This window comes from Nannospalax galili, unplaced genomic scaffold (genome assembly GCF_000622305.1).
Source record: "Nannospalax galili isolate Female #2095 unplaced genomic scaffold, S.galili_v1.0 scaffold34, whole genome shotgun sequence".
Classification (NCBI taxonomy): domain Eukaryota; kingdom Metazoa; phylum Chordata; class Mammalia; order Rodentia; family Spalacidae; genus Nannospalax; species Nannospalax galili.
Genome location: NW_008338996.1, coordinates 7,415,280 through 7,426,143, shown reverse-complemented (window position 1 = coordinate 7,426,143; position 10,864 = coordinate 7,415,280). Strand labels below are relative to the sequence as shown.

At 41.0% G+C, this 10,864-nt stretch overlaps 1 pseudogene; it reads left to right on the top strand.

The window, feature by feature from the left end:
* Window positions 1–2,782: 2,782 nt before the first annotated feature.
* LOC103734552 lies at window positions 2,783–10,217 on the top strand (annotated as a pseudogene).
* The last annotated feature ends 647 nt before the right edge of the window (window positions 10,218–10,864 follow it).

Here is a 10,864-nt window from a genome sequence, read left to right as displayed (position 1 = left end):
GTTGTTGAGCTTTGTTTATGGTGTGAAACGAGGCTACTTTTACGTGTTCATATGTAAACATGCTGTTTCTCCAACACCATGTACTCAAGATATTATTCTTCACCCATGTTTGTTGGTGCTTTTGTCAAAGCTAAGGGCCTATGTGTATTTTGGGGCTATGGATTACATCCCACTGCCCCATGTGTCTGCTTTTATGTCAGTGCTATATTGTTCAAACAGCTATAACTGTTAAGTTAGTTTGTATTTGGGAGCTTTGATGTCTCTAATATTTTTTCCTTCTTGCTCAAAACTGCTTCGGTAATTTGGAGTCTTTATGGTTCCATGTGTATTTTAGAAAAACAATTTATTTATTTATTTATTTATTTATTTTATTTTTGGTCTTTTTGAGACAGGGTCTCCCTGTAGCCCCAGCTGGCCTGCAACTCACTATGTAGACCAGGCTGGCCTTAAGCTCACAGAGAACAGCCTGCCTCTGCCTCCCAAGTGCTGGGATTAAAGGTGTGTGCCACCATGCCTGGTGTATTTACTTTTTATTTTATATGTCTACATGCATGTAAGTGGAGCCATGTGATGCAAAGTTCACAGAAGTCAGAAGAAGGCATCTCCTTGAATTGGAATTGGCTGCTATGTGGGTGCTGAGAATCAAAGCTGAGTCCTCTGGAAGAGTAGCAAGTACTCTTAACCACTGAGCCATCTTTCTGTGTACTTTAGGATGCTATTTCTATTTATATCAAAATTCTATATTTTTTTCTAAGGCTTATATTAAACGTGTAGGTTTTCAGGGGATAATACAGATATTTTAACAATTAAAAATACTGAACCTTACTAAGATCATCAAATATCTTTTCATTCATTTTGGTCTTCTTCAATATCAATGTCACATGTTTCAGGTCAAAGGTCTTTCATATCCTTGGCTTAATGTATTTTTGAGTATTTTATTCTCTTTTGTTCCACTTTAGATGGAATTGTTTTGTTTCTTTTCCCATAGTTTGCGATTACTGTATAGTAAGGAAGTTTTTTGTTAGCAGCTCTTAAATGGGTTGTTAGTAAGGAGTCTGAAAAACTGACAGAGAGAATATGCACAAAACACAAATCTTTTAAGTGCAAACTGAGATTTCTAATTTGCTAAGCACTTGTCAGCATTGAAATTGATCCCATTGGTTATTCTAGTGACTGCCTGCCTGGGTGTTAGCTCATTTTACAGAGGGGAGATTTGAGGTCATGAACTGTTTCTAGGTAATACAGGTAAAATATTAGTAAGACTGAGGTTGGAAACTTATGTTCTAGGTCCTTTTGTCTGCTACTTGAGGACAAAGGCTTCGTTTTGATGAATTGTAGAGCTCTGTGCTTCTGCTAGGACATCCATCACAAAGAGAACTGCAAAATATATTGTGGCCTGCAAACAGTCTGTCCTGATGAAGTGCATTAACTTTCCCAACTGTCACAGGGTGAAAACACAGGAAGAGTTGTCAGTAAATTATAAAAAAAAATTATTTGCAAACTTTACTGATACAATAGAGCCCAGTGGTACACAAACAATTGTTACACAAGTACCTCTTCCTTAACACAGGCAGCCACTGGAATTACCACCCTCACTGTAATAGTTATTTTATTCATTCACAAACTAGCACCTATACATCAAGCACACAATAATGTTCACTTCTCTCAACAGATTTAAGCAACTGTACTTTTTATTCTTAGAGATTTTGTGAGTCCTTTAAATGACATGAAAGATACTTCTGGGATATTATCTAGGTAAGAAAAGCAATTATCTTTAATGTTTTTTCTAGAAACTGCCACTATACCACTAAGACTCTGTGATGCCCTTGTTACTCTAGATTTCCCATACATTATTGCCCCCAACAACCAGAATAAAGCTTGATTGCTCAGTCATGGCTTGTAGAATCAATTTTATAACCAGGTCTCATCATTCTGTGAATAAAATCCTTCCCCGTTCAAATACATTGAGTATATCCCTTACATCTCCCTTCCATTTATGCAAATGCTCCATTAAGACTTGGTTTAAATGACAAAGTAAAGCCCTTCAAAATTATTATTTCTTCTCTGTTGTAAACACAAATGGAACTTTTATCACGTACTGCATTCACCTCACTTTTTCAACATCTCCTTGGGGATGTTGTACCTGCCCTGTAAGATCCTTGAGAAAGGAGAATGATAGATGAGAGACAACCTGGGATGTGCTCATGTGGATCTTCTTACTAGTTCTCATGATCTGCAGTGGTGGGGTAGAGAGACGACCTGCTCATTTTCAGCTCAGTCTCTAAGTAGTGAGCAATGATCTCATAGCACCACACATATCACTTCAGCCATTGGAAAGACTGATTTCAAAGGGAAGACAACCATACAGCACTCACGGAGAAAAGGTAGAGTATATGTTCATTCAACTAATCTATTAGGCATCTTACACAGGCCAGAGTGGTACACAGGCTGGGTATATGATGGTAGAAGAGCACTGAGACTCTAGGCATTTAGTATTACATGTTAGATATAGGCAATATACCCAATAAGCAAGTGAAATATGTCTCATGGCTAATGAAGGAAGTATTACACACACACACACACACACACACACACACACACACACATACACAAACTGGGGTGTGTGGGAGATCTATGGAAGGAAGAAAGGACTCAATGGAAATGCCAAGCAGGGGGTCAAGATGTGCCCTGTCTAGAAAATGTCTGGAGCAATGGTGTCAGGAGGATGCAGAGTGTGCTGGTCTTGGCATAGATGTAAGACTTATTGCTTGTAGGCAGAGCAATGTCAGGTACTGAGGCCTCAGAGTGATATCAAGCAGAGGGTATTGGCTGGTGGGCATGGAGTCCAAGATGGCTGGCACAGAGTAGGAAAGGAGGAAAGGAAAAGGACATGGAGACCAGGGGAAGACAGAGCAGAGAGTCTTTGAATGTCATTAAAATGACTCAAATGACCAATTTCTATACTGAGGTGTAAAATTTAAGAATTTTTTGTACTAAATGAGATTTAATCTGATTTATGGTCTAAAAGAACTAGTTAGGCTGCTGGGTTGAAGCTAATGGGGACAGTGTGATGGTAAAACCATTAGTAGCAGCTACTGCAACAATCCAGCAAAGAAAAGGACACTTTGGCCCAGAGAAAAAGCTGGCAAAGTAGGAGGACTAGATTGAGTCTATTTTTTGATGGATTTGAGATGGTTGAGGGAGGGAAAAAAAGGTGATTAAACACAACTTTAGCTATAAACATGTTGGAATCGTCATGTTCTGGGTTGGGAAGAATTCTGTTTACCTCCCTATTTAATGCACATGTGACAGGGAGGAGGTTGGGTTTGTCCATGTCAAGTTTAGGATGTGGATTGGACTCTCATGAAGGGATGCTAATCAAGCATTCTCTTTATAGGGCAAGTCTCAAGTCTAGGAAATAGGTCTGAGTTGGAGAAATATTTGAGATTTACTAGCAATGGGAATATTTGCCCTCCCAAATATTAAGCACAGATAAGAAAAGGTCCAAACACTAATGCCTTGTAATTTCACTATTGAAGAAGATGTTAGAAAACTGTGAGTGGAATGTCCAAGAGAAATAAAGAGAGAATGGTGCTCTTGAACTAAATGAAGAAAACATTTCAAGAGAAATCCATTACAAATGAGTGTGTTAACACGCTATAATAAACATAGCTCATTGCCGGGTCCTTTAAGGGCTTTCTGAAAAAGCCATGTAAAACCACAACATCTAAAAGATTTCTTGGTATACATTAATTCTGGGTTGTACTATTCAGCCCAACTATGATTTCAGAGACTATATGGATCCTGTTTTAGACAGAGTTTGTATAGATCTACCTGTGTCAGGAGAGATGGAGGTTAAAAAATAAAGAAAGCACAACTTTACATGGGTAGGGTATATCAGTCACCTTTCTGTTGCTATGATAGAAACACTGACCAAAGCAGCTTATAAAAGGAAGAGTTTATTGACAGTTCCGGGGGAATTACAGCCCATAATGGCAGGGAGGCATGGTGGCAGGAAGTGGCTGGGGCAGAAAGCAGAGGCTCACATCTCCAAGCAGGCACAGGAAGCAAGAGAGCGACTGGCAATCTGGTAAGGCTTAAGAACTCACTAAGTCCACCTCCAGTGATGTGCTTCCTCCAACATGGCCACACCGTCTAAGACCTCCCAAAACAGAGCTACCAACTGGGGACAAAATGTTCCAATAGTTGGAGCCTATGGGGCACATTCTTATTCAAACTACCACAGAGGGTGAAAGTTGGGATCCAGAAACTACGGGGCAGGCTGAACTATGTAAAGTTTTATTTAGGTCAGGAAGCAAGGAGCTGAGTTTCAGGAAGAACTTAAGATCACATGGATTTGATGTGAGTTTAACCTGGGTCAGTACACTCTGAAAGAAGGGGAAGATAGACATTGTTATCACTGTTTCTCAGTTCCACCAAGCTCAACTGTCACTTACCTTCCATATCTTGTCTATGTATCATCTCTTCCACAGATCCTCCCTAAATAATTTCTCTCAGTCCTTCAATTCTTAGTTAAAGAATTGAGTTTGAATTTAAACATTCTGAGATCCAAGGTTTGATTCCACCACCTATCAGCCAAGAGGATCTGAGTAGACCATCTTCCTCTTTCAGTATCAGTTTAATCATGCATAAGCTGCAGGCAATTATATTCGCTCACAGCGTCACCTGAACAGATCTAAGGAGGTTACAGAATATGGCAATACTTTGGTAAACCATAATGTTGGATATACATGAACTGTCATTATCATTGTTCCATCTTTGTTTCCTGTAATTGAGTTCCTAAGGCCAGGGATGACAATTCTTACAACACAGTGATATGCCACAGTTCAATGAAATCTCTTTGTCTGACTGAATATATATATATATATATATATATATATATATAATATATTTGCTTTTGAATATATATATTCATATTCTTTGCTTCAAATCCTTTTTGGAACTTAGCTATCTATAAGTAAATAAACAAGCACATGAAAATCTAATTGCATGCCTTGAAGTATGTGGTTGACATTAAAAGCCAAGCCTCCTTCATTTGAAACTGAAACACGAAACACCATGTGTGATTGTTTTCTCCCTTTTAAAGACAGGGCCACGGTTGCAGAGATAATTCAATCTAGTGCACTACTGCGTTCCCCCAGCACTGTGCCAACTCTGATTACCCACTTCCAGATGCTGCTGTTTGTTGCTGTTCCTTCACTGCTACCTGGCCAAGAGGCTGAATTTTCTCTCTCAAGTTCTGGCCAGCAATAATACTGAGCTAATAGTAGCACCAGGTGAATGGAGTACCTGGAAAATTGCTGACCATAGAGTCAGCACTCTAGAGGCCTCTGGACTTCCAAGGTCAGCCCCTAAACAGTAGGTTTAAGAGCCAAGAAATTGAGGAAGTTCAATTGGCCAAAAGAGGACAGCAGGCAAGAAGCCTAAAAGAGATCAAGACAAGATCTCATTCCTTTCTACTATGCTTTTGTCAGGCATTTCATGGGAATTGCCACTTGGAAGGTGTACAGAGCCAACCTGGGCCATGGCCAGCCACAGGAGGTGAGGTGAGGTGAGGCTTTTGAAGGCTGAGTCCTGATCTTTTCTACAGACAGAAAGCCTACAGGAGTAGGGACTTCTGTCTGCTCTGTCCAGGGGATTTAGGCAACAGTGTGAGGATGGGTACTAGAAAACAAACTGAGCACAGAGGCTGTGACTCTAAATGGAGTGAGCCTCCCTCGGCTGCTATCTTAGACACTCCACTTTCTTCTGGGGGCCTTGGAGTTCCCATCTGTACACTGAGGCACTTCAAATGCCTAAGGCATCTTTTTAAAACAATATTCTATTTATGAATTTTTTACTTTATGTGTATGAGTGTATTGTCTGTACGTATGCAAGCACACCAGTGTTGTACAATGCCCATGGATGCCAGAAAAGGGCATCGAAGTCCTGTGGAACTGGAATTACAGATAGTTGTTAGCTGCCATGTGGGTGCTGGGAATAGAACCCGGGTTCTATTCAACAAGTTAAGAAGTGCTCTTAACTGCTGAGCTAGCTCTCCAATGGCCCCCAAGGCATCTTTTAATATTTCTCATTTGTAATGGGGAAATGAACAACAGAATGTTGTGGGGGAGATGTTATTCAGGTTGGAGCCTTGAATCCTGAGCTCTCGTCTGTTATAATCTTTGCTTTCTTGTGATTTGCAGTTTTACCTAAGTTTTCCAATGTTAGACTAAGTACTCAAAAACGTTATTTTGAAGTAGGATCCAACCAAACTTACCAAGCTCCTTGTGGTATTCCAGAATTCTGGTTTAGTCTGCCTCATTTATTTAGCAGGCACAGTAAGACTATACTCAATATTACATCAACTCCCATGCCTACAGAGAAAGAAGTTTGTATAAACGTTCCTGGAGCACTTGAAGATGTTCTTTCAACTCCCTCTTCTTAGAAAGACTAAGTTTCCCTCTTATCTACTTCTGCTTGCTGTGTCCTCATTCAAGAGAGAAAATTAAGGTGAAGTTTTAGGTAAGAAATGGAAAGATAAGACGGCCTTGAGATAAACCAAAATATGATCCATCTTGTACTTTTGTGGAGAGGATAGGAAAAGATAAAGCCAAGACCCAATATTGACTTACTGAGTGTTCCCAGCTATATCTTGGTTTCCAGAAAAAACACATTTGTGTTGAATGCTCCCATGGTCTAGAAAACCTTCTCCTGCCCCCAAACCTTCTCCTGCCCCCAAACCTTCAATAACAGATACCTATGGTCATGTTCATACTGTATTTCCAAAAGTTGGATTCCAGGTGTGGAACTCTCTATATCTTTCACTTTGCCTGGGGCATGCTAGGTATCCAACAGACATTTGATTGGGTTTTTTTCCTTCAATCGTTATATTGGAATGAAGGAAAGATATTAAACAAAGCAAAGACCTTCTCAAGGTCACACAGCTAAAAATGTACATCAGAGCAGAGACTCAAACAGGGGTCTGTAAGGTTTTTCTTTCCCTGTGGTTCTATAGTATTGCAAAGTACGTGTATAAACTTTAAGCTTTAAAAAATTGAAAATTGGGGCTTGAGAGATGGCTCAGCAGTTAAGAACACTGATTTTTCTTGCAGAAGACCAAGGTTTGAATTCTAGCACCCACATGGCAGCTAACAGCTGTCCAAAACTTCAGTTCCAGGGGATCTGACAGTCTCTTCTGTTCTCCATGGGCATTGCACTACACGGGTGCACTTACCGACATGCAAGCAATACATGAATACACATAAAATAAAAATAATAAATAAAGTATTTTTAAAAAATTGAAAACAGGATCAGATGTGGTGGTGCATGCCCTTAATCCCAGCTCTCAGGAGACTGAGGTAGGCCAATCTCTGTGATATCAAGGCCAGTCTAGTCTACATAGTGAGTTCTAAGCCAACTAGCTACAGGAAGATACCGTCTAAAGAAGGAAATTGAAAAGAAAAATCTTGGAGGAAAGGCATGAGATTGTAAGGAAAGCATATGAACTAGGCGAGTTGATAAAAGAAACTTGACCTAAAGGTTTCAGTAAGTTTCTATGTATATACTGTGTTGTTGAGATCAGAGGGAACAAGGGTTCTGGCAGAGAATCCTTTTCTACTTCACTTGAAAGGCATCTCTCTCTTTCTTTTAAGCATGTATTGATTGGAGTCCAAATAACCTCAACTCTATTCTTAGCCCTGTGCCTTAATTACAGTGGATTCTCAGCTAAGCCTGATGTTTCAGTCCTTCCTCATCCTCTGGCTTCCCCTGTGTTTAACACTCAGATCAGAACAGTGCGTCAAAATGACTTTCTTTTTAAAACATGATTTGCAAGCAAATATCTTAACGCTATCAGCAGTGGGCACATCTTGCCTGGTGGGTTGCTGTGATAGTTTATAGGGTTCACAGCTAAGTAAGACTATTGATGCTTTTTCTCCCCCAACAGCCTGCACAGCATTTTCCTGTGTTATGAAAGTTAACCCAGCAGGGAAAAGGCTTCCAGCTAAATTCCATCTTGATCTCTCTACATCTTGCAACCAAAGTATGTGGTGTCTTTAGCAATATGGTGTTATCATCTAGTTCTGGTGGGTAACCCAGAGGAATGGCAAGAGCCTGTATGATTTGGGGGACTTCTGGGACCTTCCTGATCAATGACCCATAAGGAAGCATCCCATACCTGGCACTGGGATTTTTGCTTAATAACCCCTGGCTTCTAGGAGCAGCATTATCCAGTCAAATAGAACATGGCTCTTTATTTTTATTAATTTTTTAACTTAGTGTGGCTTTTTCACACATCTTTCATTTTAATTAATTATCCTGCCTTGTTCATTCATCGACCCTGTCTCACTAACCCTCATTCTTGTTTAAACTTTTCACCCCCTCTATTCCCACTTTGAACTTTTATATCACCATATTCTATTAATCCCCCAACTTCAAGGCATACTATCAATGGGCATGTCTTAATTTCTGAGTTTTTACAGGTTCTCCAACTTAAACATACAGACCTAAATCTTCAAGGCTAGAGTCCACATACGACAGAAAACATGAGGTGACTTTTTCTGTGCCTGGATTGCTTCTTTTAGTGCAAAAGTTTCCATCTCTATCCATTTACTTACAAAATTTGTAATTTCATTTCTTGCAGCTTAATGAAATGTTATTGGGAAAATATGCCACAATTTCATCTCCATCCATTCATCAATGGTTCAGGCATATTAAATTCCAGGAACACAGTGTTGAAACAACTCTGCTAAATACGTTTTCCTTTGTGCACCATTTTCTTGATAATCTTGGTCTGAAGCATCAGATTGACAGCTATCACATCCAGTAAGAGACTGTCTGTGAAATCTCTACTTGATAACTATGGGCAGCAATGAGGAGGATGTGAGACTGCACTATCGGAGCGCCCAACGTGTATAAACCTAGTAGGGTCCTCCAATTGTTCTTGGTTTAGAACAAGTTGATTCTCTAACTTCTGTGCATAAGAGCCATCTAAGAACCTTGTTAATATTTCCATTATTGGTTTTGGGATGGGACTCAGAAATTATCCTTGCTCAATTTTAACATTCTGATATGAGTGATTCATCAGTCACTTGTGGAAAAATATGAATATGAATGCTGAAGATGATATAAAACATGCATTGCAAGAAGGCTGGAGAGATGGCTTAGCGGTTAAAAGCACTGGCTGCTGGCTGCTCTTGCAGAGGCTCTGGGTTCGATTCCCAGCATCCACATCATGGGTAACAATTATCCATAACTTCTGTTCCAGAGGAACCAATACCCTCTTCTGACCTCTGCAGGCACTGCACAACACAGGTGCATTTACATACATGCAGACTATACACTCATACCCATAAAATAAAAATAATAAATAACATTGAAGCTAGGCCACATGTGTGGTTGGAGGGGCTGAGAACAGAAAATCTCATGCTCCTGGAGATGGCTTCATATGAAGGAGCCACACCTCCCATTTTCCCAAGCTACTCTGTGGCTGCCTTGCCCTTCATGTGCAGGAGCTGGCTGAAATGTCAGGAATGTGACTATTCCAAACTATCAAAACAAGCCACATGGGCTGCTCAAAGTATAGTCAGAAGTGGGACCAACCTCCCCCTGAAACCATGCCTTTGGGCATCCTTTGAGACCCTGCCCAACATCTTTGACCTGTGTTTGAGAGGTATGCCCCAAGTACCAACTCTGACTGACATCGCCTGGATTACTGTAGATGAAGAGAAAACATGCCCGGGTCAGGAGCCATATACACCCCCTGAGACACACCTGGAAGCCTAGCCCTCTGGTTGTCACACAGTGCAACACCTCAGTGCCCAGTCTATGTGGGTCTGAGGAGAGGTTCCGAGTCCTGGAGAAGCCAGCCCTGCCTGCCCTAAGCCACGCTATCTAGCTGCAAATTGAGGTGAGCCACCTGCCAGTACATTAGCAACAGAAGCAGCTTCAGCTTCTTTAAGGCCAGATTTCTTATCTCCAGGAAGGTCATACGTCTCTTCTCCTTTACCTTGTTTTGGATCCTCATTCCATTCTACAACTTCCTTTGTGATTAGTGGCATCACCAAAGAGACTGAGGTAGAAGTCCCTGAGCTTCTAAGAGCCCTGCTGTGTTCTGCCAGCCCTGAATGATGCAAACCAGAACATAAAGCTGCTTGCAGCTGGTCTGAAGAGGATGACTGCATCTCTGTCCAAGGCCAGCAGCTTTGCAAACATGATGGGTATCCTGAAGGATTTCCACGGGATAAAACAGAGCCAAGATCTGAGTGAGAGTTTAATGAAGGAAGAGGACCATGCTGTGCTTATCTCCGAAATCCTAAGGAAGAAAACTTCAGTAGAAAAGGAAACTGACAGCACTTCCGACTCTACAAAACTCAGTCTCATGCTCCTGACTTCCTTCAATAGCTGCCTTCCTCACTGCAGATGTTTCTGCCTCTCAGTTTGAAACCTGCATGTCTTGCTGACAAGCTAGGGCTTGGGCTGAAAGGGAAGATCTGGATCCTGTGTTATCCTTACTTCCACCACAGCAGAAGCTATGGTCTGTGGTTTGAACTGAGATATTTGCTGCAGGTCATCCTGTAGGATGGCATGTCTCCACTGAGGGGGTGAAATGGAAGATTCGCCTTGTCCCTTTGTGAAAATAGGCCCTAAATGAATGACTGACTCCACTACATCAGCCTCCATAATTGGTCTCATTAGATATTTCCTGCCCAGCTGTCACTCTCAGCAGTTTCTGAAGAGCTGAGGGGAAGGGGCTGTTTATGTACATGTTCACGGGGCAGGGAAGCTCCTATTCTGCTCCATTGGCACCTACGCCAATTCTCACTCATCACTCTTTCCTTCTCTAGTTATAGAAGTCAGGCCA